Source organism: Balaenoptera physalus, assembly GCF_965194825.1.
Source record: "Balaenoptera physalus genome assembly, chromosome: 14".
Lineage (NCBI taxonomy): Eukaryota > Metazoa > Chordata > Mammalia > Artiodactyla > Balaenopteridae > Balaenoptera > Balaenoptera physalus.
Window position 1 is genome coordinate 56,105,689 of NC_138893.1, and position 27,773 is coordinate 56,133,461.

At 39.1% G+C, this 27,773-nt stretch overlaps 1 protein-coding gene and 1 long non-coding RNA gene across 3 annotated transcripts in view; one reads left to right on the top strand and one right to left on the bottom strand.

Annotated features, from left to right (window-relative positions):
* Window positions 1-27,773, top strand: part of LOC309642380 (uncharacterized protein) — a 199,486-nt gene that overhangs the window by 35,342 nt on the left and 136,371 nt on the right. The window contains exon 1 of one of the 2 annotated variants that reach the window (XR_014253124.1): window positions 1,943-9,777. The exons of the other annotated variant lie outside the window; for it this stretch is intronic. The gene's annotated coding sequence lies outside the window, so the exon portion shown is untranslated. Of the gene's footprint in view, window positions 1-1,942; window positions 9,778-27,773 lie in introns of those variants that run through there. 2 annotated transcript variants of the gene reach the window in all.
* On the bottom strand, window positions 9,491-26,100 carry LOC309642427. Its single transcript, XR_014253191.1, has 2 exons — window positions 18,538-26,100; window positions 9,491-18,226 (listed from the first exon to the last, which is right to left on the bottom strand). It is a non-coding gene; the product is annotated as an uncharacterized lncRNA (long non-coding RNA).

The following is a 27,773-nucleotide window of genomic DNA, read 5'->3' on the forward strand; positions in this document are numbered from 1 at the left end:
ACAACGTAAGCTGAGGAACTTGTTAAAAATGCAAAGTGCAAGGATCTCACTTGAGACCTAAATAGGAATTTGGGGGACTAGGGTATGTGAGTCTGGATTCAGTTACAAGTGCCCCAGGTGATTCTGATGTTTGGGATCCACCCTTAGAAAAGAAAACAAAATACTAATACCTGCATCCCCCCGTCCCCCGAGATGCTCATGTGTTGATCTGAGCTGTAGGGGTCTCTCATGTGCAGCCAAGGTTGAGAATCACTAACTTAAATTAATGCACATTAGAATCACTGGGGAAACTTTAGTAATACTTCAGGTGCCTGGGTCCAGCCCCTAGAGGTTCTAATTTAATTTGCCTGGGTCTCAGGGCAGTGATATTTTTTCAAAATCTCACCAGGTAATTCTGAGGTTCCGTCAAGATCTGAGAACCATCGACTCAGATCTTACTGCTTTCCTTATACAGAAGTTGTAAAAGGATATGGATATGGAAAGTTATTGTCAACTAATGTTGCAAAGTGGGTGATGACGATGACGAAGATATTTCGTGAGTGCTCACTGTGTACCAGGCACCATGCTCAGCATGGTATCAGCATATCTCATTTAACCTTCAACAGCATTAGCCTGCTAGAGTTATTTTCCCTTTCCCTTGATTGTAGCGTATCATTGGTTAAAGACTATCTCTTTAATAACAGTTATCAGAGAGTGTCTCTTGTTACTTAACAAGAAAGTACGGAAACTTTATCAGTCCTTCAGTGACAAAGGTTTGCTTTACTTAGAGTAAACATAAATGTATAGTTATTTAAGATGAAATACAATAAACGTGTATGGTCCTATCAAATGCAAATAACTCGTCTGAAGTGATATGAAATGAACAGATACCTTCTATAAAATCTGCTAACTTCTCTTACATTCACAAATGACAGTTATATCCCATTCTGGGGCATCCATACTGGGCCTGGCAGCTGGCAAATTTATTTAGACACATCCCATTTCAGAAATAGTAAAATGTGGGGGAAAAGGTATATCTTAGAGTCATGGAAATGTGGTATTTATTATGCCTATTTTCAGATGAGATTTTAAGAGATTAAGTGACTAACCCAAAGTAACATGGTTGATTATATGGCCAAGCTAGAAATACAATCCAGCACCCCTGATGCTAGAGTTCTTAAGAAGCTCCTTGACTAACAAACTTTACTTACAAACTTTCCTTGACAAGAAAAAAGCAATTTGTCGGAACAAAATCTTGTCAGCTCTGCCTGCAGCCAACAGTTGAACTTAGGAGTCCCCTGGGGCTTGCAAAGGAATGAACACAGTGGTGGGCTTTCAAGACCTAACCAACCTCTAGAGTAGAGTTGGTATGTCTTTCAGTGCAATGCAGGAACTGATTTTAAAGTATTTTAAAGCAGGTACAAAAACTGAAACTTCAGAGCCCAACAAGATATAAATGCATTTATCTTTGAAAACAATATTTTAAAAAGTCAAGACAGTTAAGAAAGGAAAACAGGTTGAGACTATAGAATGGGGATGAAAATGATTAGTTGGATCAGTTTTATGCTTTGAACAGGCCATTGTCAAATTGTCAGTATGACCAAATTCATCTGACATTGTTTGGTTCTTTTTCTTTTAAAATTACTGTTTAGTTATAAGAAAATTTAATGCTGATTTTAAAAAAGAAAGCAACAAAGAACAATTCAGAAATAAAAAGAATAATTAAACATTTAATAAAAATAAATTAAACATTTAATCTCCCTCCCCACTCATCTAAGAGATAATCAGTTTGGGGCATATTTTTCTAGAATATCCATGTCTAAAACAATTTTTCTTTATTAACATGAGGTCATTATGTGTAGTTTATAACTTGCTTTTTTTTCAATTTAACAATATATAGTGACCATCTTACCTTATTTTAACTAGAGGGTAAATTAAACAACCTTCTGTAAGCACATTGAATTTCTTTTGTAGCTCCAAATGTTTGTTTGGCATCACAGAAACGTTCTTAAATGCAGCCCTACTCTCCCAGCTTTAATAAAACTCTGTAAGTCAAATCTAAAGTCACTGAACAAGATGGCACGTTGTTCTTCTCCGCTGGTACAGAGAAGACTCAGTTTGTGGCTTCCAACGTTTGTGAGGTGCTAAACAGCAATCTCCCTCCCTGATTCCTCATACCTACGGTCAGCACTGTGCTGGTAAACCAGCTTTGGGTGGGGGTGAGGAGGAGTAGTTTGTCGATATCCATGGTGTAAATACTCCCACTATGGCCAATTTCAAGTACAAACAGTTTAACAATTAACTCGCAAAATTCTTGATTATTTAACAATCAGCTCTGAGCTGCTAAAGCACATGCGTGTCAAGTCAATCAACGATTAATGATGGCACCTATAGGACATTTTAATCTGATTTCCTACGTATGGTCACTGCAACTAAAAGAAAGGCGGTATATGGAACAAATGACCAAAGGCCAAAAATGGGAGGAAAAAAATGAATCAGGGGAACATCCCCCTCATATTTCTGTATTAACTTGGAATTTCTAAAGTATAACCTCTGAGTATAATGAGGTCCTTTTGTAGATGTACAGTATAAATATTATTATGCTAGCTTTTTTTTTCTTTTCCCAGATAAAAATAAAGTAGCTCACAAGTCTGGTTTTATGTACCATTAAAGTTCTTTTGCAATTTTCCCTTTCACAGCTGTTGAATAGCTTATACCTCCAATATTTTTTTCCTGCATAATGATTTTTATGGAAGCAAATATAGTAAGCATTTTAAAGTCTGTCTGTTTTACTGTCACCAGCAGTGACAGTAAAACAATGGGACTTTTAAAATCCAACCATGCGTTTGGAAAGATAGGAAAACCATGAATGTATTTCCTGGGAAACCACACGCTCGTTCTGTTGAGGATGCCATTGCTCAAAGTGTTTCGGAAATCCTCTTTTTAAATTGTCTTTAGCACAAGATTATTAGGTATGGATGAAAATTAGCTAGGTTGCCCTATTGTGCTGCTTCATATGTTTTAAATAAAAAAATAGAACCTCTGATATAGGGTGAAAAGCAATAGATTTGAAATCAGATCTGAATTCAAGTCCAACCTCTGTTTTGTAACTTCGCATATTCCTTAACTTCTCTTAACCTCACTTTTTTCCTCTGCAATTGGAGAATAAAAGTGTCTACAGCAGGGCTTGTCCTGAAGATTAAATGAAACAAGGCATTGTTACGGCACCTTGTGATATGAAACCCACTCTCCAAATGTAAGTTATTATTGGCCCAGCTTTATTAGAACTGAATGGGCTTTGCTACTTCCAAAACTTAGATGTAACCGCTGAAAGCACAAATGTTCCATCATTTAAAAAGTATTCGATCGAATGTGGAAGAGGCTCTGATTCCTCATTTGAACCCACATGAGGACTCAGCTGGGATCCAGAGAAATTATATCCTGGGTTGAAGCCCTCCTCACTCACCAGGTCCTTAACATTCTCATTTCTTCCTGATTCTCTGCTTCCCTGCACCTACTCCATTGGGTGAGAGTAGGGAGTGCTGGCCAAACGCAGGGTATTTATGAACTGAAATTTGCAAGGATCCTGGCTGGGCTTTTGACAGGAACATCACCATCCCTTGTACACCTAGCAGCCTGAGCTGGCCAGCCCTTCCTCCTCTCAAATGGCTGACTCCAGCACTGCTGCTATTCTTGCCACATTAAGATAGCCTCAACCTGAGGGGCAGGACCACAGATTCCACCGTGGAGCACAGAGCATGTACAGTCTGAGGCTATGAGTGAGAAATTAACTGTAAGCCCCTCTAAGCCACAGTCACCCGCACTGCTAAGCAGATCCCAACCCTCCCACCCCGAACCTGCTTGATCACATGAATGAAATATTTAGCCAGGTTACCCCAAGTTTCTTGCTGTAAAACTAATCCTTTGTGGTTTGCTAGAGCAATTACTGAAGTCTATCATCTGCAATACTTCTGTCAAATCTAAAAGTATCCTCTCTTTTCATTTTTCATGTTAATCAGAAAAAATAAACGGCCATCACTAAGGTATTCCAACGATGCTGGCACCACGTGTAGTCTACAAAACAGAACAACGGATAAATACATATCAGTTTACTGCATTCTGGATTGTTTTTTCTTTTTAGTTTTAAAAGTATGCTTTGGTTATAAGAATATAAGGAGGGAAAACTGTTTAACATCTGAGGAAAAAAGAAAACCTCTCACATGTGGCTACAAAATTTTCATTTATGGTGATGAATTGTCCTGTATGAGAACCACCTTATCCAAAGTTTTACTGTGGGAATCCTCTCTAGATTCCACAGTCTGGCAGTGCAGGTCTTTGTAGTTAATGCAAGTTAGAGTATGATCTGCCTTAAAAAAAAAAAAAAAAGGCAAACACAAATATAATAATATTTGAAACAGTTTATAAGATAACAACTGTTCCAGTGACAGATTAAACATAGTAAATACTCTGGCCCAAGATTTGGTTATTCTTTGGTTGGAGCCACCACAGATGATTTGAAAAACAAAAAACAAGCAAACAAACAAACAAAACAAAACAATCCCCCCCCCAGCTTTTTCTTTTAAGAATTCCTTGAAGTGGAGGAATCTCAATGTGATAACTCTATTAGTATTCTGTAACTGTCAACTTTGAAGCTGAGTATTTGATGTTTGAAGGTAAATTAGATACTAAAGTAGCAGACCAAATGTTCAAATGTTCTCATCTAGTACTAATCAGTACTTCAGGCCCATTTTGTAAAGCATTCAGTTATGTATTTCATTATTTGCTTTTGCTGCCTGTAAACATTAGCAAAATGTACACCCCACTGTAGCTCCTGGTCACTTAGTCCCATCAGTTATTAGTTTCTCAGGGTCAAATAGAATCTTTGAAGTCTTAGTATTAATGTTAAAATAAACTACTTAATTGGAAAATGTTTAAGCAATGATGAGATTAAACATTCCCTTTTTTTCTCCTAATGGAGACAATAGTCTTTCACAGTGAGTATTTTAAAAGTATATATTTTTTAATTTTAAAAGTAACTCATGTTCACAGAATACAAAAATGGAGATTAAAAAAATGAAGACATAAGTTACCTGTAGTCCGACCACCAAAAGAACAACTTAACATTTTGCTGTTTACCTTTTAAGAAATACTATATTGCAATTGAAAAATACTGGGTTGGCCAAAAAGTTCGTTTGGGTTTTTCTGTAAGATGCTACGGAAAAACCCAAATGAACTTTTTGGCCAACCCAATATCTGTATTGAGAATTTAGTATGTGCCCAGAACTGTTTTGGGTGCTGAAAGAGATGAATGGGGCAAAGACTTGTCTCCAAGGACTCACAAAGAGGGCATTCAAGTTATTGACCAGGAGCTCATTTTCAAAGGGTTAGCTGACATTTGATAGTTTTCCATGTTTTGAATATTATGGTTTTAAGCCTAATTGAAAACAGTTCTATCTAACGTATGTCAAAGTCTACTACAATATCTTTGAGTCGACAACTTCATTCTGACACACACACACACACACACACACACACACACACACAGCATTACTTCCCAGACTTATTTACATATGAAGTCCTTTTGTCAATGAAAACATTGCTGCACCCAAAAGGAATAAAAGTACATATCCACAAAAAGACTGGTATAAGAATGTTCATAGCATCTTTTTTTTTTTAAGAATTTTTACTTCATTAGTTTATTTATTTATTTATTTATTTATTTATTTATTTGGCTGCGTCAGGTCTTAGTTGCGGCACATGGGATCTTTCGTTGTGGCACACTGGCTCTCTAGTTGAGGCGCGCGAGCTCAGTAGTTGGGGCACACAGGCTTAGTTGCCCCGCGGCATGTGGGATCTTAGTTCCCCGACCAGGGATCGAACCCCCGTCCCCTGCATTGGAAGGTGGATTCTTAACCACTGGACCACGAGGGAAGTCCCCAGCATCTTTATTTAAAATAGAAATGAACTAATTCCCATAACAACATATCTATGAACTTCACAACGTGAGCTACTGATTCACACAACAACAGAAACATTAGGCCAATGGTAAGAAACAGGCACAATTTGGTACACAGTGTATGGTACCATTTATATAAAATACAAAATCAGGCAAAACTAAGCTATGGTAACAGAAATCATTTAGAATATTGATTCTAGGAGTGTTTAGGGGTAACTGGAAAAGAGCCCAAGGAACTTTTTGGAATGATGGAATGTTCTCTATCTTGATTTGGGTGATAGTAACACAAGTGTATGCTTCTTAGTAACTTTTAGTTTTGTTATACTTTTTAACTTACAGAAAAGTTGCAAGGCTAGTACAAGGAACTTCCACATTCCCTTCATCCAGATAACCAACTGTTGGGTGTATACATTTGTTGAAACTCAAGGAACTGCACACTTAATTTCTGTGCATTTTACTGTGTGTAAATTTCATTTTGTAAAGGGGGAATAATGCTATTTTTACTGAAAAACTTCTCAGAATTTGTTAAATCTTCAAAAGAATGTTGGATACTTTATGCATTACTGCCTAGATTTTTTGGGTGTGAAACCCAGCATTCATTAAAAACCTGCTCTACCAGCATTCTGAGGGAGGCCTGTTGGGACCCAGTGCTCTAGGACAGCAGTTCTCAGCCCTGACTGCACACTGGAATCAGCCACTTCAGGGAGCGTCTAAAACTCCTAATGTCCAGGCTGCACCCCACACTAACTATATTAGACTCTCCATTGTTGGTGTCCAGGTATCCGCCCATTATTAAATAGTCCAGGTGCTTCCAAGGCACAGCCATGGTTGAGAACCAATGTCTTACAGAAACAGCACCTCTCTCTCTTTTTTTTTCCAAAATATATTAGATTTGGTTTTTATTGTAGAGCACACACATCTCTCTTACAAGCATCTGTACTTGCCCAATTATAGATGGCTCACATTTAATAAATATCACCACCAAGTCCAAGGACCTGGCATCCTCCCTTGTAGGGTATCACTGAGATCAGAGGCCTATCTTACTGGCTGGTGCCCACCTGGCTGGTTTTCTGACTTCTGGGATTCTGGATTCCAGCCTTTAGACCCCCAGTTCCTGCCTGCCGTGGGTCAGGTACCCACATCCACCTATGGTATTTGCCCATTTTCCTCCATTCCAGCCTGTGCTACTAATGATCTGATTGGTTTCTGGGCCCCCTGCCATGTGACCAGCATGCAGTGAGAAAATGCTTTTGTCCCTGGGGCTGTGCAGTCTTATCCTGAAATTTCTCAAGCCATCCTACTTCCCACTGTGTTTCCAGACCTGTTTCTGGTCTCTTACCTCATTCTTGACCACAATCTCAAACTGACCTCTTGGATTTAGCAGCTGATTCTGCTCCAGTCCTTGCTCCAAATGGTACTGCACCCAATGCATCTATCCCAGTAGCCTTCTCTGCCCTCTCTAGAACCAGTACCTTCCAACCCAAACCAGGACCTCCCTCTAGTGCCAGCTGGGTGAACCTCAGCTTGAGAAAGGAGATGGGGCAGTTTCTTCTGCCTCAGCTAATGTCCCTCATCTCACCTTAATGTGCAGTTTGGGCCTGACCACTCTGGCTTGGCTGGTCTGACCCTCTGACCCAGCCTGGCCATTTTATTCTGCTGGACGTTGCAAAGAGCTGGAATTAAATAAGAGAAAATGCCTGGACATGCATTAGGCTGAAACCGTTGTATCAGGTTTCTGTGTGCTTCAGAGGGGCTGGTGTCTGCCCTGCATTCCATTCCACTGACCATGTGGTACATTCTCGGTACAGGCGGCCGGATGAAGTGCGTATCAGAAAATACAGCTGCTCACCCTTCAGAACTCCAAGTGCCCTCTCCTGTCATCCGCCTTCCCTGGCTCCAGCCTGCCCCTTCCTGGCCTGGGCTGTAGCTTTGATCCAGGGTTTATCCTCATGTCTATTCATGGTTTGGATCTGTCTCTAGCTTCAAACCCATGTCACAGATCCCTCCAAGGGGATGGAGAGGCCAAATTCCTGACTTCAGGTTCATGGACATCTGTTGCTTTTGCCTGCTCAGCCTCCACTCCATTCTTCTGGTAACAGCACCCAACTTTGGCTTGGGGGAATCTGTGCTCATCTCCAGTCAGAAATAACATAGATCCATCATGTGTGTGAAGTGTCCCTCCCTTGGCCAAGGTGTGGGCAGAAATCCCAAACTAAATCATTCAAGTGCTCTCTGAATGGAGCAGAGCAGCAAAAGCTTTACAAAGGCCCCAAACAGTCAAACCTACTTATCTAGAATGTAATGCTTTTTTGCTTCTGCCAACTAGAGCCGCTGAACTCTCTAGTTCCTGCCCTTTTCTAAGCTTCATTCTAAAGCTTTTGGTTCAATTCCCAGAGTTCCTTAATTATTATTATTATTTACAATAGTAAGAATTGGTTCTGTTGTTTGTGGCCAATAGATACAACTAGCTCTCAGGGAACATATTTTTTTTCTTTTTGTATGATTTTATAGAATTATTTTGAAAGGGTGATTTGTATCCCAGGATCGCGTTAAAGGACTGTAGATCAGATTAGATTACAGCTCTTCCCATACAGTCCTCACACTGTGCAGCTTAGACTTTAGGAACTGAGGTAATATGCAGTGCCCTGATCATCTACTTGCTGTCTTTATATTAGGGGAACTGTCTATTAATCACTTCTGATGGATGGGTTGGGGGGGCATTTATTTAACATTTAGAGACATCCATAAGAAATGTGAATTACTTATTCACCTAAATTTTCTTGAAAACAGCATCTCAGAGCTTCCAAAGTTCACTGGAGTGTTTTTCTTTTAAAGAGATGCGCTATCACTGAATGCTTTATATTTTAAATATTCTTCTACCTCATGATTTTTAATAGTTGCCCGGTATTCCATCGTATAGCTATCACTAAAGTTATGTCATACTTTATAATTACTATTGCTAGACATTTAATTGGTCTCCTTTCTTTGGTTATTATAATAATTTATGTTCTTGTTCATGAATTTTTGTGTGAATGTTTATTTTTAAATTTTCATTTGGTTGCACTGGGTCTTAGCTGCGGCAGGTGGGCTCCTTAGTTGTGACATGTGAGCTCCTTAGTTGTGGCATGCGAACTCTCAGTTGCAGCATACATGTGGGATCTACTTCCCTGACCAGGGATCGAACCCAGGCCCCCTGCATTGGGAGCGTGGAGTTTTATCCACTGCGCCACCAGGGAAGAAGTCCCTGTGTGAATGTTTAACTATCAAGATAAATTTCTAGAAGTGGAACTTCTCAAAAAAGAAAAAAAAAAAAGAGATACCCTTTGATTTCTATTTGGTAATTGAAAATAATGGAATTTGGTCAAATTTTTCAAGTTTCCACAAAATTTTCTGGTTGCAGGAGGATAAAATATCCTCTTTTTTGGTTCTGAAAGGAATTGTAATTATTATCATCTATTATTTCTAATACATATTGTATACTTCATATGCAAAAATAACATCCTAGATCCATCATGAATGTAAAGTAAACAATTGGAGTGGTTTTTTTTGAAAGACTTTCTTTCTTTCTTTCTTTATGGCTGTGTTGGGTCTTTGTTTCTGTGCGAGGGCTTTCTCTAGTTGTGGCAAGCGGGGGCCACTCTTCACCGAGGTGTGCAGGCCTCTCACCATCGCGGCCTCTCTTGTTGCGGAGCACAGGCTTCAGACGTGCAGGCTCAGTAGTTGTGGCTCACGGGCCCAGTTGCTCCGCGGCATGTGGGATCTTCCCAGACCAGGGCTCGAACCCGTGTCCCCTGCATTAGCAGGCAGATTCTCAACCACTGCGCCACCAGGGAAGCCCTGGAGTGGTTTTTACAGGGTGAAAAGGGTGTCAAGTCTTTGGGGGCCCACAGGCTTCATATCTATGTATCATCTGTGTATCACTTGTATCATCCTAGCCAAGGTAATTGTTTTACATCTCAGAGCCTGTTTCCTCATTTATAAAACATGTCATGCCAGTAATATCTATTTCATGGAGACCCAGTACAGGTTGGATGAGAACAGCTTTCAGGCTGGCATGTCATAGGCAAACAAACATTTGTTGAATTTGTGTATTTCTTCCCAGGTCCACTTTGCTCTCCCAAAATGCTTTCTTAAAATTATACAGTAGACAGATGATATAAAACTGTCCCTGGGACTTAATCATAGAAAATATTCCTGACAAAGTACATTTTGTGGTATTTGGTCCAGGAACATAGCCAATGATTTTGTAAGCATTATCTCGCCTTTGTACAATAGAACCTCTTATTCCTTTGGCTTCTTGACTACTTTGGATTGCTCTACTTCTACATATGCTCAAGTTCAACCTGGAAAAGACCAGGGTCTAAACTCAAAACCCATTATCTTACTGAGGAGAAAACTGAGGTACAAGGGAGACAAAATGTGTGGCTTGCCCATGAACACAATGTTAATTAGGAGTCAAAAAAGGCTTTTTAACTGTCCCACTCTCTCTGTCCCCCAACATTTGAGGACTTGGGCTAAGTCAAGGAACAAACTAGATGGATAAAGAAATGATAGAGAAGCTTGTCTCATGTCAGGCAAACTTTCAATCTATGGGCACTTTGAAAAGCACGAGAAGAGGTAGGAAGTGCTGATGGGGAGGGCTTGGAATGCAGACTGTAGTCCTGTACACAAAAGCCACAGCCGGTCAGTCCACCGCACTGATTCTCTATTTCTGATAATGGATGCATTTTGTATCTGTGTGAAATTGGAAGACACTAAAATAAGAAATAATAATAAATGTATGTTGATACTGATTTTTTTTTTTTTTGGTCTTTCAGTTCCTGCCTATGTCTTAGAAAATTAAAATAATTAAGAGATGGTTTTCATTTAAAGCCCAACTCAGCTGTATTTCTGGACACAAATAAGAAATTTAAATCAGCAAGGGTGTAATTATTATCCAAATAATTGTAAATGTTTGATTGTAAATGTTGTATATTGTTGTAAATGTTGTAAATTGTAAATGTTGATATGCCAAATAAGACATCTGAATAGTGTCTGGCTTATGAAGGCACTTAATAAATATTTGTTGAATGAATGAAAGATAAATATATGTATGAGCAAATCAAGTCATTTGTTAATTTTTAAGTTATATTATGGCATATGGAGCTGGAAGGAGCCAGGAACATTGGTTCAATCCTGACATTTTACAAAGGAAGAACTGACCTCAAGAAAGGTCACTTGGGACTTGCTTGGTGGTCCAGTGGTTTAGACTCTGCACTTCCAATGCAGGAGGCACAGGTTCAATCCCTGGTCGGGGAACTAAGATCCCACATGCCGCGTAGTATGGCCAAAAAATTGTAAAAAAACCAGAATCACACAGCTTTAAAAAAAAAAAAAGGAAAGAAAGAAAGGAAAGGTCACTTGACTAAGGCATAGGCTAGTGGCAACTCTGGAAATTTTCTTACTTCCCTGCAAGTTGTCATTGCAAACCTCTTCCCACAAATTGACTTTTAATGTATACACAATCAGTTTACTGACTTAATAGGTTTCCCCCCTCAGTTTGCCCCAATAATTTAGCATTCTTTCATTCATACAGCATATATTTATTGTATGCTACTGTGCCAGACACTGTTCTAAGCAGTGAACAAAACAGACCAAAATCCTGCCTTTGGGGAGCTAATATTCTAGTGGGAGAAAGGCAGGCAATAAAAAAAGAAAGTAAACTTATGTTATATCAGATGGTAATAAGTTCTCAAATAAAGAAGGATAAAAATGATGTGGATTCACTCCTAGGTGTATACTCAAAAGAAATGATAACATATGTCCACACAAAAACTTGTACCAAATGTTATTAACAGCATTACTGACAATAACCAAGAAATGGAAATAACCCAAATATCCATCAACTGATGAATGGAGCAATAAAATGTGGTACATCCATACAGTGGAATATTATCTGGCAATAAGAAGGAATGAAGTACTGATACATAGTACAATGTGGATGAACTTCAAAAACATTATGCTACTAACACAACATTGTAAATCAACTATACTGCAATAAAAACAACAACAAAAATTATGCTAAGAAACCAGTCACAAAGGACTACATATTGTATAATTCCATTTATATGAAAAGTCCAAAATAAGCAAATAATTTAGAGACAGAAAGTAGATTAGTGGTTGTCTAGGTCTGGGAAGTTAGGGTGATTGAGAAGTGATGGCTAAAATGTGCAGAATTTCTTTGGGGAGCAAGGAAAATATTCTAGAATTGATAGTGATGATGGTTGTACAAGTCTGTGAATATATTAAAAGTCACTGAATTGTACACTTTAAATGGCTGAATTGTGTAGGAGGTGAGTTATATCTCAATAAAGCTGTTTTTAAAATAAATACGGAAAGTACTAGGGTGAGAGTGGGCTGCTGCTCTTTTAGGGAATTTGGTCAAGGAACGTCTCATTGATAATGTGACATTTGAGTGGAGACCTCAAGGAACTGAGGGAGTGAACCTGTGGATATCTGGGGGAAGAACGTCTCAGGCAGAGGAGACAGCAAATGCAAAGGCCCTGTGGTGAGTAAAAGATTGAGATGTTAGAGGAACATCATGTGGCAGTTGGAGAGAGCAAAGGGGAGATGGTAGAAGAGGAGGCTAGATGATTAATAGGATGGGGTGGGGATGTATTGGTGGGATTTGCTGGCCTCCGAAGAACTGTGGCTTTTCCCTGAGTGAAATGGGCAGGTACTGGAGGCTTTTGAGTGGAGGCATGACATGATTTCTAGACAAATCACACTGCTATCCTTATCATAGATCAGAAAATTAACTCATTTCACAACAGTATTCACAGGAACTTCTGGCTTCACTTCTAGGCTTAAAGTTCAGAACGTAAGTGGAACCACAGGTGGGGGTAGCGGGGTCTCTTACCCAAGCCTGCTGAGAGCATTGCTTAGTCTGTACTGTCAGAACTAGAAGTTAGGGAGGAGCTTGGAACTCTGAGGCTAGATCTGACATAATTTCATCTGGTTTTGTAGAAAACTTTCCACATGAGAAGAGACAGCCATCAGATTAACCAGTAACTATATTTGATAGTAAGAATGCCAGGCCATAAAAGGATGATCTGATATAACTGGAAGTTTCTATCTGATATAACTCAAGGCCAGTGGTAGAGATGAGCAGTGGAAACTGACTTCTGAGTCCTTGCCTAAATCAAAGGATAGATGGAGGGAAGATAAGTTAGTGAGTGCACAGACTTCAGAATCCATTTATCTGTCCTTAACTTCTGCTGTCTTTGCTTGTGCTTTTTACCAAGAGACACTGCAGAATCAGTGGCGGCAAGAATGGGTGGAGGGAGGAAGTGATGAGATTTATTTTCTTTAATGATGAAATAACTCCCTTCCTCCACATTTCAAATCAAACTATTAAAAAATGCATATTCTAAAGTATCCTATTTCTGTGGGTGAAGTTTAAGGAATAGATTTTTTTTTTTTGGCTTTTTCACGTTGCTTAGCTAACTTCACTGTTGACAACTTGCAGATTGCATTTACTCAAATAAAAGAAATAACGTGGCTGAGTACAAGACATTTTGAAAGAATAAGTAGTCTGTATACTAGAGAATTACGTTGCAGGAGGTGAGAAATGCCCTTGAGTCAGTCGTTCTTAGTATCATAGATGACATTCAATAGGAAATCAGGAAACGCCAGTTGAATGGATGAGTTTATAAAGTGCTAGGTATGTATTTTTTTTCCAGGCTCCTAAAAATGAGCTATTCCAAATGCAACCAATAAAATCATGCGCTCTAGAAAAAGATCTGGATCATTGAGGCAAATCATCTATTGTGGGAGATTTCTACCCTCAGTGTGCTCATTGTTCTTAAGGGGATTGAGATAAGTTTGGGAAAAAAAGATGCTGTCGCTGGTTTTATCAGTGGGTCTCAGGGGTTGGATCCGTAGCATCAGGGACCAAACTGAATAGACTAGCTGTGCTGGAGGCTCATGGAGCCAGGGTTAGGAGCTGTGGCATTGGCTCAGTTCGCATGTAAGATGAGTTTGCGGACTAAGGTTGTTGGGAGCCTGGGGAGTGGTCTGAATAAGGAATCAATGACTTTTGGTTTTTCCCCTCCCACCTCGGAGTACACTTCTCTCTCTCATGACCTCTCTAATCCTCTTTCCCCCTTCCTTTGGCCCTTTTCCTGCCGTCTCATTTTCTCTGTCTCTCTCCATGTGTATTATTATACTAAACTGAAACCTGTTTTTACTGACTGATGTACTTACTGAATGAGGTTTTATGTTCTTATGTTTATTTTTTCATTCATTCTCTTGTAGGCTGCATGAGAAAGGAAAATGAAAACAAAGAACAGTAAGCCCTATGCTTACTTTTTAAAGTGACTAACTTAAAAAAATTTTTTAAATGGATTCCTTTTTAGGGGGTCAGTGGATTTTGGTGGAAAAAAGAAAACTTTCCCACTGACTCCAAATCTATACAAAAGTGCTCAGAAAGATTCCTTTGGTCAAGAAGAAAAGTGGTAAACCAAAAAGGGGGAAAGGCCATCCTATTTATGTATCTTATATAATAGACAGAAATTGATTTTTGATAAGGAAGCAAGCAGCTGCAAATACTGAAGTGCAGCTTTTATGAGAAATGGTTGCTCTATTTTAGGGTTCTTGCCAAAGCTGGAACAGGTGCTGATTTTTTTTTTCTTTTCTAATCACTCCTAGCTCACAGGGGTTTAACTGGCTAGAGGGGGGCCTGCACTCCATAGACGTATGCCCACATGGACTGCTGTTCAGACAGCATAATGCTCCAACCAGCTTGATGCTCTGATACAATTCCCAAAGCCCTTCTGGAATAGTGGGCTAGGCGGACTCCCACACATATTAAAATTAGAATTGCACCTGCCACGTCCAGCATGTGTTAAGTTTCTGAAAATACTAGAGCGGGAAGATGGCAGAAATATTCATACCAATGTCCTTAAAGAGGTCGTAGTGCTAGGACATTGCTGGTGGGGATAAAAGGGGAGGGAGTGGGAATAAGCAATAGCTTTTGCCACTAAAGTCTTCTAATTAATGCAGGACTATGGGACTTCCTTGAGGCAAATTGTGGCAAAACATTTGATTACACCTCTTTATTTTATAGTTTTCAAGCATAAGCTTAGTTTTGCCAGACTTCTGAGTGCCTTCTTTCTAAAATATTCTAAATTTTACTTAAAATTTTGTTGAGAACAGAATACAACACAGAAAGATTCAAAAAGGAAGGTGAAGGCGCCACGTGTGTTTTCAGAGGTAACTTCAGGGAATACACAGTCCGCCTATGCTTGTCACAGGCTCAAATGCCATAGAGCCCATGGCCACGTAAAGGATAGGCTTGGCCTGGTTATAAGACAACCGGGAGTGGAGAGGGCTGTCGTGAGCTGCAGAGGACGTGCTCTCTGTGAGGCTCCTCAGCTCCAGCCAGTTGTCACCATGTGAGAACGTGGGCTCAGTGTTGCCAGATCTCCTGAGTTTTCAAGACAAGACAGAAGTCTGGATGCGATATAAGATTTCTCAATTTTTTAAACCCTGGGGAAGTCAAAGAAAGCATGTCCACCAGCTTACATAGCTGTGGGCTGCTGATTTGTGACCACTGCCCTCTCTCCCATCTGCGGCTCAGCAGGCCCCCCTTCTGTGCAAGTGTGCATCACTGGTTCCACTGGTGTGGCCTGGCTTGGCCCCATCCTGCAGCTACCCCATGTCTTGCCAGGGCTGGAGTGTGTCCCCATCCTCCCTAAATCCCCTCCCTGCCACCATCCATCCTCGTTAAGTCTTACTCAGTCGTCACTTTCCCTCCGACCTTCTCTGATGACCTTTCTGGGCTTCCTCAGCCCATTTTTCATTTAAGTCATCTTTATTGATGCTTATTATGTGCCTGACACTCTTCCAGGCGTGGGGACATATCAGTGAATTGGACAGGAAAGAGGCCCTACCTTTGTTGAGCTCCCCTTCTAATCATCCCTGATGGCTCCTTACCCTTGAATCCACAGAACTTGCAGGGAACTTGAAGCTTCATCACACCTCTGGCACCTACAGGCTAGGACAGATCCCTAGTGAATGTCTCCAGTGTGTAAACTCTCTCCTTCACTAAAATGGGAGCTTCTTGCCAGCAGAGACCATGTTTTCTGCTTCTTGGAATTTCACAAGGTCTCCCCTAAGTGATCTTGAACTAAGTGTCTAAAAATGTCCACTGCTGGATTGAGTAAATGGATTTCATCATGACCAGTGGAATGGAGCCTGTTAGAGGAAGTCATCACTTCTTATCACTGCTCTTCAGAAAAGATTAGTGGAACTTTCTTTACTTGGAATTTCATACTACAACATTTTATTTTGAAACGTAGGTTAATTAACCTTAGAGAATAAATAGCTTGGACTTTGGAGATCCACCGTGTGGACTTTGTGGTGTCTGTCAGTTTCGTGCCATGAGGCTCAAAGAGAAGCTAATCAAAGGGGACAAGGGCAGAAGGGAGGACCCGGCTGCCTGTCTCCTCTCAGGGGTGATGTTCCAGGACTCTGCGTGACTTTGTCTTTGTGCTTTGAAAAATTTGAAGCTGCTCATTCCAAAAAACATGTAGGTCACACTTGAGAACACAAGTTTCAAATCTGCCCATCAGCATTTTTCACCCTCTCTGATCACTTAAGTCAGTTCCGTGAGATTTAGTAGTGGAAGTGTATGGAACAGTTGGACAAAAATATCTTTATTTCTGCTGAACTAGAGAGCTATGTGAGTCCATCCTAAGGAGAGTCATCTCAAGGGAGAGAGTAAAGCCAACATAGACGAAAATAAGGAAGAGAGAGACGGAGAGAGAGAGAAGATCCTGATGACACTGATTGAACTTCTGGATCCAGCTATACCTGAAACAAGTATACCATTTGAGTTTACAGTTAAATTTTCTGACTTCCTTTGTCAGAACTTAGGCAATTTAAACTGGCTACCTTATCACTTGCAATTCAGTGATTCCTGGTTGGACTTTGTCATTTAATTTAAGCCTTTAATAAACATTTATTGGGCATCTACTATGTTGCAGAGATTATTTTGCTAGGAAGTGCTGGGGATACAGAGTTGGAGTGAGATAATTTCTTTATAAATTAAAAATTTGAAAACTTCACCTTTTATTAGCAATTTGATGTATTTGTTCTCTCTCTCTCTCACACACACACACACACACACATTCTTCTTTTTTTCAAATTAAACACTTGAGAGTAAGTTGAAGAGATCAAGACCCTTTACCACTAAAATGTATTATCTTCTTAGAATTAAGGCTGTCTCTTATTGTCAAATTTAGGAAATTTAATATTCATCCAATATTTTAATCTAATATGTAATCTATATTCAAATGGAACTGACTATCCCAATATTGAATACAACAACACTTTTCTTTACGCATCCAGGTTTTAATCCGGAACCACACATTGCATTTAGCTGTCATTTCTCTTTAGTCTCCTTTAATCTGCAATGATCTGTCAGCCTTTCACTGTTTTTCATGGCATTAACGTTTTTAAAGCGTGCTTGCCTATTGTTTTACAGAATGGCCTTTATTTTAGGTGTGTCTGAGTGCCTTCTTGTGACTTGGTTATGATTATGCATTCTTGGCAGGAATATGACAGGAATGGTATTTTTCTTTCAGTGAATCACAGCAGGAATCATCTGATGTGGTTCATTCCGTCTTGGGTGATGTTCATTTTGATCATTTGGCTAATGTATTATCTGCCATATTTTGGTAAAGATACCATTTCTTCCCTTGTATTTAATATGTAATCTGCAAGAAGATGCTTTGAGCCTGTATAAGTATTCTGGTCCCCAACAATTTTTCCCCAGTAAATTTAGCAACTATTGATGATGCTTTCCTGAATCAATTAATAAGATGGTGGTTGACAAGTGTTGATTTTTAAAATTCTGGTGTTTCTCATATATTTTTCAGTTAGCATTCTTCTGTAAATAAGAACTTTCTCTCTCACTCTATTCCTTTATTTTTGTCTGTTTGTTTTAGTGTAAGTATAGACTCGTGGAATCTTTTCATTTTTGAAATAAGTCAAATGTAATGAAATGCTGTTGATTTAATTTTTGAATATGTAAGAACATTAACATGGTTCCAAAAATCAAAACTATACAAAAAGGTGTACTCAGGGAAGTGTCACTACCTCCCCTCCCGCCTTTCCCACTCTCCCTCTGTAGGGGACATTATCATTAATTTCTAGTTTATCCTTCTTATAATTCTTTTTGCAAAAATAAACTAGTGCATGCATAGTTTTATCTACCTTGTTTCTCACACGTGTATTATTAAATTGCACCTTGCGGGCTTCCCTGGTGGCACAGTGGTTGGGAGTCTGCCTGCCAATGCAGGGGACACGGGTTCGATCCCTGGTCTGGGAAGATCCCACATGCCGCGGAGTAGCTAAGCCCGTGCGCCACAACTGCTGAGCCTGTGCTCTAGAGCCTGCGGGCCACAGCTGCTGAGCCCACGTGCCACAACTACTGAAGCCTGCGCGTCTAGAGCCCGTGCTTCCCAACAGGAGAGGCCACGACAATGAGAAGTCCGCGCACCACAACGAAGACCCAGCATAGCCAAAAATAAATAAATAAATAAATTTGTAAATTGCACCTTGCTTTTTAAACTGTATATACTAGAATTACACCTTTCAGCGTTAAAGAGCTCTTCCTTATTTTTTTAGTAACAGTTTTATTGAGATATAATTCACATACCATGCAGTTCACCCATTCAAAGGGTACAATTCAATGGTTTTTAGTATATTCACGAAGTTGTGCAACCATCACCACAATCCATTTTAGAACATTGCATCACCCCAAAAAGAAACCCTGTACCCTTTAACAGTCACTCACCATTCCCCCCAATTCCACCAACCCTAAGAAACCGCCAATCTATTTTCTTTCTCTATAGCTTTGCTTATTCTTTCATGTAAATAGAACCATGCAATGTATAGTCCTTTGCGACTGGCCTCTTTCGTTTATCACAATGTTTTCAAGGTTCATCTATGTTGTATCATGTATCAGTACTTTCTTTTTATTGCCAAATAATATTTCATTGTATAGAAATACCACATTTTGTTGCTCCCTTCTTCAGTTTATGAACACTTGAGTTGTTTCCACGTTTTTGGCTGTTATGAATAGTGCTGTTATGAACATGTATGTGCAAGATTTGTATGGACAAATGTTTTCGGTTCTCTTGGCCATATACCTAGGGGTGCAATTGCTGAATCATATGGTAACTCTATGTTTACTTTTTGAGGAACTGCCAGACTATTTTCCACAGTGGCTGCACTGTTTTACAATCCCGTAAGTAATATATGAGGGTCCCAATTTCTCCAAGTTCTTGCCAACACTTGTTATCATCTTTTTAACTACAGGTATCCTAGTGGATATGAAGTGGTATCATACTGTAGCTTTGATTTTCACATCCCTGATACCTGATGATTCCTTATTCTCTTTGACTGCAGCATAGTACTTCCCTGTGTGATGTACCATAATGAGGAAAGCAATTTCTTACAGTCTTTTGCCCTCTGGCGAGCTCATTGACCAATAGGAGAGACAGACAGTTAAACTAATAATTAGATCACATCGCTCATACAATTATTTGAGTAAGAACAGGCTACTCCAGAAGTAGAAAAGAAGGAGAAACTCATTCTAACTTGGAAGTGAAAGGCTTAAAAGAGGGGTGAGTCTGAAAGGCTAACTCGGAGGTAGGGAGAAGAGCCTTTGAGAAAGTAGAGAAGCTTCCAAGAGCTTGTGTGTTTAAGGCGATACTCCTTTCCTCCTCTAGTTTCACTATTCTTACAACATCACATGTAAGCTACTTATGAAAGTGAATCCTTTTTTTTTTTTCCTGTACAGCTAATTATTATTTTTCCTTACAATACAGGAGGTCAGTGAAGGACTGGTAGGAACTTAGAATTTTCTGTGGTCAAGATGGCATGTCAATAAATAAAGCCATAATAAAACAAAACATTGAATGACATGAGATGTCTAAATTATAATTAAATACTTTGCAATCCATGCCAAGTTGTTCCCTTTGTGGGTATAAATACATAATGATAATCTAGATTTTGTTGGCATCTGACCATAATGAAGTAAACTTGGATTGCTTTCCTTCCTTAATCAGCTTCCAAATTCCTCCTAGGTAAGCCACAAGTTGGCTGGCATATCTATGAGAAGAAGAGCAGAGTCCTGATTTATTCCCAGTATGCAGGTGGCTGGCTTGGCTAAAGGAATCCTTCATCTCACCAGGTGGACTCTCTCCTATTTTTCTTCTCAAGGGATCTGTCTGGGAGCCAGGTCTGGACCATTCAGGGCCAGGTTCATTCTGTCACCATCCCAGGTGCATCACTGTGATGGAAAGAGATTTGGTTCCTAGCCTGGTTTCCAAGCCTTGCTCCTTGGATCATTTGTGGGCATTGGTCCAGTTTATGATGGTCCTCTGCTTGGCTCTACCCAGGGACTTCGGGGTGGCTGAGGTAAGGGGTAAACAGAAAAGCCAACCCCAGTCGCTCTGGGCCTGCTGGCCCTTTTGACCATGGTCTGGTTATTTATTCCAGAATTCCATTTTCCAAATTCCATTCCAAATTCTGCTAGGATGCTGTTTGCTAATTCCTTGTGCTGACACTGGTCTTAACCAGAAAGACATGGAATCTTCTTGTTCCCTTTGGTGCAGCATATCATGGCACCAGACTTTGCAAACACTTGAATGAGATTATTCCATTCGGTCCCATCTCTGATGGAGATGACCCCGAAAGGCAGAAACCGGTAGTTTAAATGGAGCAAGGAACCAGGACTGGAGGTGTCTGGGAACAGGAAACTTAATGTTTTATTTCTCTGAACTGGGCAATTTTTTTTCTTTATAAAGTATACATATTACTTTCATGAAAAAAGAAGACAAAATAAATTCACTGTGAATTTTAGCTGGGAAGCAAAGCTTTTCCTTCAGATCAGGTTGACATCAAAGCCCCTCTGATGGCTTTTCTCAGTGGCCAACAGCAGGAGTCTTTCCTCTGTTAACGTTTGCCTTCTCTTGTACTTAACTTTAAGAACTCTTTGAAAAAAAAAGCCTTCTTTCCCTTTTCCATGCAAATTTCAGAAAAGAAGAGAAATAGATTTGATGGAGGGCATCTCCCTGCTTGGAAATGGATACTCACTGTGAGCTCATGCAGTGACGTGGCTAAGAGCACAGTATGCAGGAGTTAGGTAGGTGGGACAAGGAGGTCCTGACAAGCTACTTGTGGTTCAGGAAGACATCTGAGAAGAGCATCCTTCATCTTGATCCCAAGTGGCTTTTGCTTCTCCTTTGTGTAAAACATAATAATTCTTAATACTTAGCATTAGGCATTATGCTAAACTCTTTACTGCCACAAGCTCATAATTCTTGCAACATCTCTGTTATTTGGAAACTAATAAACCCATTTCATAGATAAGGAAACTGAGGTTCAGAAAGGTGATGTTACTTGCTCAAGGTCATCTAGCTAATGATGAAGGTAGGATTCAAACTTGGGTTGACCTGACTTCAGAGCTGGAACCACTAACCACCATGCCATACTGTTCTTTGGTTTAACACACTTTTCAGATGTATATTGTAACATTATGAGATGTTCAAACAAGGCATTTTGAAAATATTCATACTCAGTGCCTGTGTCCATCAAACGTTTGCTTAAAGTTTCAAAACCATCCCATTTCATTTGTTTTATAGGTTGAATAAAAGAATATTACATGTAAAATTTCACCCCTGGAATTTTAGTTACATTGTAAGACTGGTATAATTGTGTTTATGCCTTGCCAAACTGAGCTTGGTTAGCTCAATTTGAAGCTGTTTTTAATAGGATTTGTTAAATAATTAAACATCTATATCTATGTCTGCCTGTCTATCATTTGGCTTCTAGTTCTTAGGTTACTTATTTCACCTCTACCAAAATATAATAACATTTATAAAATTAAAAGCTAAACATAAATGTCCAAAACTTATAAAAACTCTATTATAAGTATACAGAGTTAGACAGGCAAGACACCAAAATTATAAGAGCTAAGCCTTTATGTAATATAATACAATCATGGTAAAGCAGCTAGTAAGGCAACTCTTGCTATTGCACAGTTTATAGTTATGATGTGATGAGCACCTATGCAAGGTAGGTGGACCCAAATCTTGCTGGACGTTTAATGGAGGGAAGCTCCCTGGGCTGTGAGAGCGTGCTCACGATTTCATGAGTCATGTGGTCCTGAAACGTTCCTGAATTTTTTTGAACAGTGCAGAGCTACAACCTCCATAATTAGTTTATAAGAAGTTTGAATAATTGCTCCAAGATGGAAGAAGTCTCATTCCACATGGTTCACAGAAACAATTTAGCCTAGTGGTTCAAATTAACATATTAGTAGTATTTAATATATGTGTAGGTTGTTTTTACTACAGTTTTCAAAAGAGTGAGGTGTAATCTTTATGCTCTGACATGGAAAATGTCCGTGATACCCTGTCTGGACAGAAGTTGGAGGACAGCGTGTTTAATATGATGCCATTTTTGTAAAACTCAATCAAACAAACAAATCTGTATGTATCTATATAAAAAAGAATCCAGTCTACTACTTAGCATCTAGGGAGGTAAATTGGGGAGCTGAGCCTTCCATTTATATTTTACACCTTTATATGTTGTTGAATTTTTGAAGTATCACTTTTGAAAGAGAAAAAAAAAGTATATATCTTTTTTAAAATATTTTAAAATATACCCAAAGGCGTTTGAAAACCACAATGTCTTGACCATCTAGATCTAAACCACAAGGGGGTGCTGTTGGCCTTTGGATGAGTAACCTCAGGAGTGCCTCAGTTTCCTCCTCTGTGCAATGAAGGTAAAGCCCATCTCACAGAGCATTGGTGAACTTGTAGCTGCCTTTAATTTTCCTAAATCTGAACAGGGCTGGAGGGAAGATGAATCCTTCTTCTAATTGACTGTATTTGTAAAACCAGAACAAAGAATTTTATGTTTAATTTCCTCCTTTGACTTAAGTCTCTTCTCACATACATAATGAGAGTGCTGGAGGGGAAGGAAGATTGGAAGTTGGATTTCTTGGGTCACTCTCTCCTTAAAGAATCTGATGAAAGGTATACATTTTAATCCCAGAAAACTGCATGGAATTGTCAGTACAATTCCTGGAGATATCCTGGCCCAGATTAAGGACCCTTCATTGATTTAATTTTACCCAGGAGGAAGACATGGTCTAGAGAAATCAAGGCCACCAAGACTATAGGGAGGGCTCAACCCTGTTTCCTCACTGCTGTTTTCCATACATTTGCAACCAGCCAGGGAGCCAGGTGACCAAAGCATGTGGAAACAGTAGATGGTGACTGTTGGGGAAGGGGACACTCTGTAATTGAGCTTTTGCATTGCAGCTGCATTCCCACTCGAAGAGTCAGATTTGTGTATGTATTTAAACATAGGTGTGTTCTTTAAAAATCAGTAGCTGGTTAACATTAAAAAAAAGAAAAGCTACTGTTCCTTGATGGGTCTTGTGGGTCCACAACAGTGACCTCATTTAATCCTCACAATGGCCCTAGATGGCCTGGTGGACACAATGGGGCCAGTCCATATCCCCTTTGCTGTGGCACCCGGAGCCCAGCTGCTGTGAACTTGGCAGGTCAGTGATTCCACTCTGCCCCACCCACCCACAGCTGCTCTTGGGATTCCATCCACCTTCAGTGCTGTGGTGTGGTAGGTGCTCCAGAGCACCTCTGGGTCAGGTGGAGACTAGACTTTCCCTGAAACCCTATCCTGGCTTGCCTCTCTCCTCCCTCGTCTATTTCTCTCAGGCTCTCACAGGGTTTTCCTGAAGAGCGTGTCCCCAGTAAATCACACACCCTCATCCCTTTCCCAGGCTCTGCTTCTAGGGAATCTGACCTACTACAAGGGGTTAGTGTTACTGACCCCGTAACTCTAGTTTCCAGAGAGTCATGACTTATGTGATGACCGCACACTGGTAAGATTCACTTTATAGACTCACACTTGGGGACTCAGAGATCGTCTGTCTAGTCGTTTTACAGAAAGGACATGTATGTATATATACTTATATGTATATGTATATATAGATTTTATGTGTTTTTACTCATATTTACTTATATATATGCACTCCCTTGCTTTTCCATTTAGTATTATACCACAATTATTTTCCCTTATTTCTATCTTTATAAACATAATTGTGAAAAAATGCATAAGATTCTAATCTACGAATATAGCTTAAAAAAAAAAAACAATTAATATTGGGAGTTCCCTGGCGGTCCAGTGGTTAGGATTTGGTGCTTTCACTGCCATGGTCCGGGTTCAATCCCTGCTCAGGGAACTAAGATCCCGCAAACCATGCAGCGCAGCCAAAAAAAAAATAATAATAATAATAATAATAATAATAAATAAATTAAAAAGCCTAATATACTCAAATAGGGAAATAGTTATTTACATTTTTATTATTATAAATTATAAAATGAAATATCTTCATGTAAAGATTTTTTTTTTTCTGTGTTCAGATTACTTTCTTAGGAAAGACTCCTAGAAATAGAGTTACTGGGCCACAGGGTATAATACATACTGCATATTTATTTTTAAAATTAAAAATATTTTTTTAGCGGCGCCTCGCAGCATGTGGGATCTTAGTCCCCAACCAGGGATCGAACCTGCGCCCCCTGCAGTGGGACCACGGAGTCTTACCACTGGACCACTAGGGAAGTCCCTGGATTTATTTTCAAAAAGATTTTACCAGTTTATACTCCCAACCATGGTGCCATCTGGCAATTTGAACCCTCTTGCCAATCTTGAATATTGTCATTAAAAAAAAAAAAAAAAAAAAGCAAAAAACCAGAACTTTAACTTAAAGTTAAAAGGACTCATTGCTCTGTTAAGGTACTTTTCTTTATTTGTAGTAAGGTTGAAATTTTTTCATATATTTATTTGTGTTTCCTATTTTGGGAGTTTTTCCCCTTGTTTACAGCTTTAATAATGAACTTATATATGGTTTTTGAAAGTCACTCTGGAAAAATACACTGGTTATGGGCTTGGTTATTAAGCCCATTTAGAGATATGGATTTAGAGATATTTATCCTGTAATTTTTCCAGAGCAACATTTTCTACCTGCTCTGAGGCAAAGTGGGTGGGGGAAGATTTGAATCTGAAGAAATTCCATTTAGTAATTAACACTCAATTCACCAGATTTACCTCCCTCGCCAGAAGCAAGATGGAATGTCTCAAAGAGAGGATTTCTAAACATAAAATGCAATGAGATAATTTAACAAAATATTTTAAGTGGAATAGAGCAGAACTGAAAACATCCCAGTGGAGCCAGAAAATGTCTACAAATTTTGAAGAAACACAAAGCAAGCAGATGACATTGTTAAAAATGTAAGGATTAGGGCAATAAGCCCACATATCTTGAAAATACAAACACAAATGTCCCTAAGTTTAGGTTTGTCATATAATTTCAACTTTGGCTTTGAAAATGTTTCTTACTTCATTGTTTCTTTATTTCAGAAGTGAGGCGACAATAAGAAATAGTAAGTTGAATAGATAATCGACAATGAAAGTTTAGTAAGCATTTCGGCCTCCTTCTCCTTAACGTAGTATTATCAATTATATATTTTCATGCTAAAAAATTTTAAGTGCTCACAAAGTTTCAAGAAACAAGACTAAATTCTGTACTGAAATTCTTCAAACTTGAGCTCTAGCCAGAGGTGAACTTTATTTTGGAAAATCTGAGAAAATAAGCTCCATCAATTCTGAGTGGAAAGGATCCTGAAATACTCCTTGCTTCTCCCAGACATATTATTTAACCTCACACATTCCTCACAGCAGCTGCTCCAAATCTTCTCCACTTTCCCCAAATCCTCCTGAGCTGTGTAGAGAGGACAGAGGCTGGGTGACCTTCCTCATTCAAGTTCCTCCTCATCTCCACACACCCCACGTCTACTTCCACTCAATTATAATTTCTTCTAGGGCACTTGGCTTTCATGCCTTTATATTCCCCTTCTCCTAGCACACAGCAGAGTGCCTGTTCATAGGCATGGCTCAATAATTAAGATTTTTTAAACGAATGATTCAGGTAAAGTCAACTTTTAAAAAAATTGCGATATAATTGACATAACATTATATTAGTTTTAGGTATACAACATAATGATTCGACATTTATATATTGTGAATGGGGGCTTCCCTGGTGGCGCAGTGGTTGAGAATCTGCCTGCCAATGCAGGGGACGCGGGTTCGAGCCCTGGTCTGGGAAGATCCCACATGCCGCGGAGCAGCTCGGCCCGTGAGCCACAATTGCTGAGCCTGCGCGTCTGGAGCCTGTGCTCGCCAACGAGAGGCCGTGATGGTGAGAGGCCCGCGCACCGCGATGAAGAGTGGCCCCCGCTTGCCACAACTAGAGAAAGCCCTCGCACAGAAACGAAGACCCAACACAGCCATACATACGTACATACATACATAAAAAGAATGTAAGCAGACAAGAATAGCATTAAAAAAAATAATAATAAAAAATTTAAAAATATATATTGTGAATGGTCACCACAATAGGTCTAGTTAAAAATCCATTACCATATATAGCTACAATTTTTTTTCTTGTGATGAGAACTTTTAAGATCTACTCTCTTAGCAACTTCCAAAAATAAAATACAATATTATTAACTATAGTTACCTTTCTGTACATTGTATCTCCATGACTCATTTATTTTATAACTGGAAGTTTGTACCTTTTGACCACATTCACCCATTTGACCCACCCTCCATCCTCCACCTCTGGCAACTACCAATCTGCTCTCTGTATCTGTGAATTTAGGGTTTATTATTATTATTATTATTATTTAAATTCCATATATAAGTGAGATCATACAGTATTTGTCTTTTTCCATCTGACTTATTTCACTTAGAATAATGCCTTCAAGGTCCACCCTTGTTGTTGCAAATGGCAAGATTTCCTTTTTACAGTTGATGTGTGTGTGTGTGTGTATGTATATATATATATATATATATATATATATATATATATATATATATATATGAAATGCACCTAGGTTTCTTCCAGTCTTGGCTATTGTAAATAATGCTGCAATGAACAAGGGGATGCAGATAGCTTTTCAAGTTGGTGGTTTTTTTCCTTTGGATGAATACCAAGGAGTGAAATTGTTGGATCATATGGTAGTTCTATTTTTAATTTTTTGAGGAAACTCCATACTGTTTTCCATAGTGGTTTTACCAATTTACATTCCCATGAACAGTGAACAAGGATTCCTTTTTGTCCACATCCTCACCAACACTTGTTATTCCTTGTCTTTGTGATAATAGCTGTTCTAACGGGAGTGAGGTGATACCTCATTGGAGTTTTGATTTGCACTTTCCTGATAATTGGTGATGTTGAGCATCTTTTCATGTACCTGTTGGTTATCTGTATGTCTTTGGGAAAATGTCTATTTAGATCCTCTGCCTATTTTTTAATCAGATTGTATGCTTTTTTTTTTTTTTTTTGGCTATTGAGTTGTAGGAGTTCTTTATGTATTTTGGATATCAACCCCTTATCAGATGTATAATTTGCAAATATTTTCTTCCATTCATAAGTTGCCTTTTCATTTTGTTGATGGCTTCCTTTGCCATGCGGAAGTTTTTAAGTTTGCTGTAGTCTAACTCGCTTATTTTTGCTTTTATTTCCTTTGCTTCTGTTGTCAAATCCAAAAAATCATGATATCAAGATGCTTACTGCCTGTTTTTTTCTAGGATTTTGATGGTTTCAGGTCTTATGTTCAAGTCTTTAATCCATTTTGTAAATTTATTTATTTTATTTATTTATTTTTGGCTGCGTTGGGTCTTTGTTGCTGCA